Genomic DNA, 8810 nt, shown 5'->3' with positions numbered 1-8810 from the left:
CTATACTGTGACATAGAGGATTTCTCTTCTTTTCTTGTTTTCTTCTCTTTCATATGAGCAGGAACAAGGAAAAAGACACTCTTGTTGAAGCTGATCCAGAACCTGAAAGGACTCTGAAGAGGAAACTAAGAGAAGCTAAATTACAACAATCCAGAGATAACCTTTCTGAAATTTTCGAACAAGAAAAGGAGATGGCAGCCAACAACAATAATGCAAGGACAATGCTTGGTGACTTCACAAAACCAACGTCCAAATTTGATGGAAGAAGCATCTCCATTCCTGCCATTGGAGCCAACAATTTTGAGCTTAAACCTCAACTAGTTGCTTTAATGCAACAGAACTGCAAGTTTTATGGACTTCCATCTGAAGATCCTTATCAGCTTTTAACTGAGTTCTTGCAGATTTGTGAGACTGTAAAGACGAATGGAGTAGATCCTGAAGTCTACAGGCTCATGCTTTTCCCTTTTGCTGTAAGAGACAGAGCTAGAACATGGTTGGACTCACAACCTAAAGATAGCATGGACTCCTGGGATAAGCTGGTCACGGCCTTCTTGGATAAATTCTTTCCTCCTCAAAAGCTGAGCAAGCTTAGAGTGGATGTTCAGACCTTCAAGAAAAAAGATGGTGAATCCCTCTATGAAGCTTGGGAAAGATACAAGCAAATGACCAAAAAGTGTCCTTCTGACATGTTTTCAGAATGTACCATATTAGATATATTCTATTATGGTCTATCTGAGTTTTCCAAGATGTCATTGGACCATTCTGCAGGTGGATCCATTCACCTAAAGAAAACGCCTGAAGAGGCTCAAGAACTTATTGACATGGTTGCAAATAACCAATTCATGTACACTTCTGAGAGGAATTCCGTGAATAGTGGGACGCCTCAAAGGAAGGGAGTTCTTGAAATTGATACTCTGAATGCCATATTGGCTCAGAACAAAGTGTTGACTCAGCAAGTCAACATGATCTCTCAAAGTCTGAATGGATGGCAAAATGCATCCAACAGTACTAAAGAGGCCGCTTCTAAAGAAGCTTATGATCCTGAGAACCCTGCAATGGCAGAGGTTAATTACATGGGTGAACCTTATGGAAACACCTATAACTCATCATGGAGAAATCATCCAAATTTCTCATGGAAGGATCAACAAAAGTCTCAACAAGGCTTTAACAATGGTGGAAGACATAGGCTCAGTAATAACAAGCCTTTTCCATCATCTTCTCAGCAACAGACAGAAAATTCTGAACAGAGCCCCTCTAATTTAACAAACTTAGTCTCTGATCTGTCAAAAGCCACTTTAAGTTTCATGAGTGAAACAAGATCCTCCATCAGAAATATGGAGGCACAAGTGGGCCAGCTGAGTAAGAAAGTCATTGAAACTCCTCCCAGTATTCTCCCAAGCAATACAGAAGAGAATCCAAAAGGAGAGTGCAAGGCCATTGATGTGATCAATATGGTCAAATGCATAAAGGAGGAGAAGGACGAAAATCCTAGTGAGGAGGACCTCTTGGGACGTCTCTTAAGCAAGAAGGAGTTTCCTATTAAGGATCCAAAGGAATCTGAGGCTCATATAGAGACCATAGAGATTCCATTAAATCTCCTTCTGCCATTCATGAGCTCTGAAGACTATTCTTCCTCTGAAGAGGATGAAGATGTGACTGGAGAGCAAGTTGCTCAATATTTAGGAGCTATCATGAAGCTGAATGCCAAGTTGTTTGGTAATGAGACTTGGGAAAGTAAACCTCCCTTGCTCATTAGTGAACTAGATACCTGGATTCAGCAAATTTTACCTCAAAAGAGACAAGATCCTGGCAAATTCCTAATACCTTGTACCATAGGCACCATGACCTTTGAAAGAGCTCTGTGTGATCTGGGGTCAGGAATAAATCTTATGCCACTCTCTGTAATGGAGAAGCTGGGGATCATTGAGGTACAACCTGCCTTGTTCTCAATACAATTGGCAGACAAGTCATTAAGACAAGCTTATGGATTAGTAGAGGATGTGTTAGTAAAGGTTGAAGGCCTTTACATCCCTACTGATTTCATAATCTTCGACACTAGGAAGGAAGAGGATGAGTGCATCATCCTTGGAAGACCTTTCCTAGCCACAGCAGGAGCTGTGATAGATGTTAACAGAGGTGAATTAGTCCTTCAATTGAATGGGGACTACCTTGTGTTTAAGGCACATGGCCATCCCTCTGTGACAAAGGAGAGTAAGCAAGAAGAGCTTTTCTCAGTACAAAGTCAAACAGAGCCTCCACAGTCAAACTCTAAGTTTGTGTTGGGAGGCCACAACCAAACACTAAGTTTGGTGTTAAGACCCCATGTCCAAACTCTAAGTTTGGTGTTGGGAGTTTACAACATTGACCTGATCACCTGTGTGGCTCCATAAGAGCCCACTGTCAAGCTATTGACATTAAAGAATCGCTTATTGGGAGGCAACCCAATTTTTATCTAATTTTATTTTTTATTTTTCTTTTATGTTTTATAAGGTGCATGATCATGTGGAGTCACAAAAAAAATATAAAAATTAAAAACAGTAGAAGAAAATCACACCCTGGAGGGAGGACATACTGGCGTTCAACGCCAAAAAGGAGCATCTGGCTGGCATTCAACGCCAGAATAGAGCATGAATCTGGCGCTGAACACCAGAAACAAGCAACATCCTGGCGTTTGAACGCCAGGAATGTGCCTTGAGGAAAGCTAGTGCTGAACGCCAGTAACAAGCATGGAACTGGCGTTCAACGCCAGAAACATGCTACACATGGGCGTTGAACGCCCAGAGTGTGCATCATCTCGGCGTTTAAATGCCAGAATGGTATGCAAAGGCATTTTACATGCCTAATTGGTGCAGGGATGTAAATCCTTGACACCTCAGGATCTGTGGACCCCACAGGATCCCCTCAGGATCTGTGGACCCCACAGGATCCCCACCTAACATATTCCCACCTTACCTCCTAATCCTATAACACTCTTTCCCAAAACACACTTCCCAACAACTTCAATCTCTCTTCCCAATTACCCCATTCACCACTCACATCCATCCACTCCCCCCTATAAACCCTACCCACCTTCAAAATTCAAAAATCTTTCCCACCCAAACCCACCCTAAATGACCGAAACTACACCCACTCCCCTCCCTATATATACCCTTCCATTCTACTTCATTTTCACACAACACAAACCCCCTCTTCTACACCTTGGCCAAAACACCTTCCCTCACTCTCCTCCATATTTTTTTCTTCTTCTTCTTCTCTTCTTTCTTCTCTTGCTCGAGGCCGAGCAATATTTTAAGTTTGGTGTGGTCAAAGCATAATCTGTTTGTTTTTCCATTACCATCAATGGCACCTAAGGCCGGAGAATCCTCTAGAAAAGGAAAAGGGAAGACAAAAGCTTCCACCTCCGAGTCATGGGAGATGGAAAGATTCATCTCCAAAAGCCATCAAGACCACTTCTATGATGTTGTGGCAAAGAAGAAGGTGATCCCTGAAGTCCCTTTCAAACTCAAGAAAAATGAGTATCCGGAGATCCGACATGAAATCCGAAGAAGAGGTTGGGAAGTCCTAACCAACCCCATGCAACAAGTCAGAATCTTAATAGTTCAAGAGTTCTATGCCAATGCATGGATCACTAAGAACCATGATCAAAGTGTGAATCCGAGTCCAAAGAATTATCTCACAATGGTTCGGGGGAAATACTTAGATTTTAGTCCGGAAAATGTGAGGTTGGCATTCCACTTGCCCATGATGCAAGGAGATGAACGCCCCTACACTAGAAGGGTCAACTTTAATCAAAGGTTAGACCAAGTCCTTATGGACATATGTGTGGAAGGAGCTCAATGAAAAAGAGACTCCAAAGGCAAGCCGGTTCAACTAAGAAGACTGGACCTCAAGCCTGTGGCTAGAGGATGGTTAGAGTTCATTCAACGCTCCATCATCCCCACTAGTAACCGATCTGAAGTTACTGTGGATCGGGCCATCATGATTCATAGCATCATGATTGGAGAGGAAGTAGAAGTTCATGAAGTCATTTCCCATGAATTCTACAAAATAGCCGAAAAGCCCTCCACCATGGCAAGGCTAGCTTTTCCTCATCTTATTTGCCATCTATGTTACTCAGCTGGAGTTATCATAGAAGGAGACATCCTCATTGAAGAGGATAAGCCCATCACCAAGAAGAGGATGGAGCAAGCAAGAGAGACCCTCCACGGATCTCAAGAGATGCATGAGGAAGCTCATCATCAAGAAATCCCTGAGATACCTCAAGGGATGTACTTTCCTCCCAACAACTATTGGGAACAACTCAACACTTCCCTAAAAGATTTGAGTTACAATGTGGAACAATTAAGGGTGGAACATCATGAGCACTCCATCATTCTCCATGAAATAAGAGAAGATCAAAGAGCAATGAGGGAGGAACAACAAAGGCAAGGAAGGGACATAGAAGAGCTTAAGGACATTGTTGGTCCTTCAAGAAGAAGACGCCACTAAGGTGGATTCATTCCTTGTTCTTACTTTTCTGCTGTTCGGTTTTTATATTATATGTTTATCTATGTTTTGTGTCTCTACTTCATGATCATTAGTGTTTAGTAACTATGTCTTAAAGTTATGAATAATTCCATTAATCCTTCACCTCTCTTAAATGAAAAATGTTTTTAATTCAAAAGAACAAGAAGTACATGAATTTCGAATTTATCCTTGAATTTAGTTTAATTATATTGATGTGGTGACAATACTTTTTGCTTTCTGAATGAATGCTTGAACAGTGCATAATTTTGATCTTGTTCTTTATGAATGTTAAGACTGTTGGCTCTTGAAAGAATGATGAACAAAGAGAAATGTTATTGACAATCTGAAAAATCATGAAATTGATTCTTGAAGCAAGAAAAAGCAGTGAAAAAGCAAAAGCTTGTGAAAAAAAAATTGGGAAGAAAAAGAAAAAGCAAGCAGAAAAAGCCAATAGCCTTTGAAACCAAAAGGCAAGGGTAAAAAGGATCCAAGGCTTTGAGCATCAATGGATAGGAGGGCCCAAGGAAATAAAATCCAGGCCTAAGCGGCTAAATCAAGCTGTCCCTAACCATGTGCTTGTGGCATGCAAGTCCAAGTAAAAAGCTTGAGACTGAGTGGTTAAAGTCGTGATCCAAAGCAAAAAGAGTGTGCTTAAGAGCTCTGGACACCTCTAATTGGGGACTCTAGTAAAGCTGAGTCACAATCTGAAAAGGTTCACCCAGTTATGTGTCTGTGGCATTTATGTATCCGGTGTTAATACTGGAAAACAAAATGCTTAGAGCCATGGCCAAGACTCATAAAAGTAGCTGTGTTCAAGAATCAACAAACTTAACTAGGAGAATCAATAACACTATCTGAAATTCTAAGTTCCTAGAGATGCCAATCATTCTAAGCTTCAAGGGATGAAGTAAGATGCCAAAACTATTCAGAAGCAAAAAGCTACAAGTCCCGCTCATCTAATTAGAACTAATATTCATTGATATTTTAGAATTTATAGTATATTCTCTTCTTTTTATCCTATTTGATTTTCAGTTGCTTGGGAACAAGCAACAATTTAAGTTTGGTGTTGTGATGAGCGGATAAATTATACGCTTTTTGGCATTATTTTTAGGTAGTTTTTAGTAAGTTCAAGCTACTTTTAGGGATGTTTTCATTAGTTTTTATGTTAAATTCACATTTCTGGACTTTACTATGAGTTTGTGTATTTTTCTTTGATTTCAGGTAATTTCTGGCTGAAATTGAGGGACTTGAGCAAAACTCTGATAGGAGACTGACAAAGGACTGCTGATGCTGTTGGAATCTGACCTCCCTGCATTCGAAATGGATTTTCTGGAGCTACGGAACTCCAAATGGCGCTCTCTCAACGGCGTTGGAAAGTAGACATCCAGAGATTTCCAGCAATATATAATAGTCCATACTTTATTCGGGAATTGACGACGTAAACTGGCGCTCAACGCCAGTTCCATGTTGCTGTCTAGAGTAAAACGCCAGAAACACGTCACGACCCGGAGTTGAACGCCCAAAACACGTTACAACTTGGCGTTCAACTCCAAAAGAAGTCTCAGCTCGTGGATAGATCAAGCTCAGCCCAAACACACACCAAGTGGGCCCCGGAAGTGGATTTATGCATCAATTACTTACTCATGTAAACCCTAGTAGCTAGTCTAGTATAAATAGGATAATTTACTATTGTATTAGACATCTTTGGTCTCAGTTTTGTTTTATTATTCATCTTAAGAGACTATTGATCACGTTTTGGAGGCTGGCCATTCGGCCATGCCTGAACCTTCATCACTTATGTATTTTCAACGGTAGAGTTTCTACACACCATAGATTAAGGGTGTAGAGCTCTGCTGTACCTCAAGTTTTAATGCAATTACTACTCTTTTCCTATAAATTTCATTTATTCCTGTTCTAAGATATTCGTTGCACTTTAACTTGAAGAATGTGATGATCCGTGACACTCATCATCATTCTCACCTATGAACACGCGTGATTGACAACCACTTCCGTTCTACCTTAGACCGGGCGCATATCTTTTGGATTCCTTAATCAGAATCTTCGTGGTATAAGCTAGATTGATGGCGGCATTCATGGGAATCCAGAAAGTCTAACCTTGTCTATGGTATTCCGAGTAGGATTCTGTGATTGAATGACTGTGACGAGCTTCAAACTCCTGAAGGCTGGGCGTTAGTGACAGATGCAAAAGAATCAATGGATTCTATTCCAACCTGATTGAGAACCGACAGATGATTAGCCGTGCTGTGACAGAGCATTTGGACCTTTTTCACTGAGAGGATGGGATGTAGCCATTGACAACGGTGATGCCCTACATACAGCTTGCCATGGAAAGGAGTAAGAAGGATTGAAGGAAGAAGTAGGAAAGTAGAAAAAGAAAGGGCACAGTATCTCCATACGCTTATCTGAAATTCCCACTATTAATTTACATAAGTATTTCTATCCCTTTATTTTATTTATCTTTTAAATATCTAATCCAATTACATTTGACTCTACCTGACTGAGATTTATAAGATGACCATAGCTTGCTTCATACCAACAATCTCTGTGAGATCGACCCTTACTCACGTAAGGTATTACTTGGATGACCCAGTACACTTGCTGGTTAGTTGAACGGAGTTGTGTCCACACATAGTAAAGAGCTATTATCTCGAATTAAATTTCATACAAGTACAAAGAGTACGAATCACAATTTCGTCCACCAATGCGCGTCAATCACACGTACGCATGGAGGCGTTTTGTGCTCCACACACAAATCCAGCACAATACCATCACAACTCTTTGGTTTTTCTACCACGCAGCAGCATCCACCTAGCGACGCATATGCGTCGGCCACGCACACGCGTGGGGGGTAAATCATATGGATTACGCGTGCGCGTCGGCCATGCATACGCGTAGGCGTACATTTTCTTAAAAAATTTACTAAGTCTAAAGAAGCTGCAGAATTTCATTTTCAAATCTCAAACTTTCGCCACACATAACTTCTTCTACAAAATTTCTTTTTCACCCATTTCTGAACCGTTGGAAAGATCGTTGAATAAACTCTCATAAAAATCAAATTTTGAAGAATTCCTAACTCTGAGAACTGAGTTACAGACCGCCAAAGTTGGTCAAAAATCAACTTTTTACCCAAAAACAGAAGTCACCAATTTTTCCAATGTTCACAAGCCAAATTCATTTCCACTCATCCAAATAACCACAACCCAACCACATTCACATCTTTATACTCAACCAAAACCAAAAGTACCTCATCTACACAATTCAATTCAATTTCGTCACCTTCCACTCTTAAATTCCTAATTTCTGATTATTCCACATTGCTCCCATTTATTCACACACTAAATATTTAATATTCATTCAATCTCATATGACATTACACAATACACACATCACTTACTTTCCTTAACTCTTTCCAACCTCCGGCCCAAGATTCACGGCTTCCGACCCAAATTCACCATTTAAATGCATATTCCACAAACCAATATTCATTATCCAATTCCTCAAATTCTCAACACACCAAACATACAAATTCACACAATTCTCAATCAAATCATTAATATACATTACATATCAACTATACATATTATTACCAACCATTTACATAATCCAAACTTAATCCTAGGGGCATCTAGCCTAGGAATTCTCATCACACCACACGGTACTTAAATAAAACTTAAATTGTACCTCTTGGAGCCAAACCAATTGAGCCTCTTCTTTGGAAGTCTCTACCAATCTTAGCTCCAAGCCTCACCAAAACTCCACAAGCAAAATCAACCTCCCAATTGTGCACCAAAATCAACCAATACTCTAACATAACCAATTTCACACTTATAATCAACCCGAGTTCATGAAAACAATAAATCACAAGGGTTGGAGGGTTTTTTATCTTAACCCACTGAAGTTTGTGATGAATATCACCCATGGCTCATACTAGAGCACTTCTAAATAACTAAATCATAAAATTACTCAAGACCCATAACCAAACTCAAATTTAAGGGAAAAACGAAAATTTGCAGAGAAAAGTGGAGTACTCACCACAAAACTTAGATAGAACTGTAGAGGATGAGACAAGCAAACCATGATCGCAAACGGATCGTCAATCGGAGTTTCAGAGCAAAAGTTATGGTGATTTGAAGTTTGGTGGAGTTATGATTTTCTCTATTCTTCCTCTCTTCTCCATAGCTGCACCTCTCTCTCATTTCCTAGGGTAAATGAGCTGAAATACTCATAACTAATATTTATATATGTTGGGTCTTGGGTCCACTTGGGCCCGGTTCATTCGGTTT

The sequence above is a fragment of the Arachis stenosperma genome, chromosome 6, assembly GCF_014773155.1.
Source record: "Arachis stenosperma cultivar V10309 chromosome 6, arast.V10309.gnm1.PFL2, whole genome shotgun sequence".
NCBI lineage: Eukaryota > Viridiplantae > Streptophyta > Magnoliopsida > Fabales > Fabaceae > Arachis > Arachis stenosperma.
Note: the sequence above shows the minus strand (reverse complement) of the source record.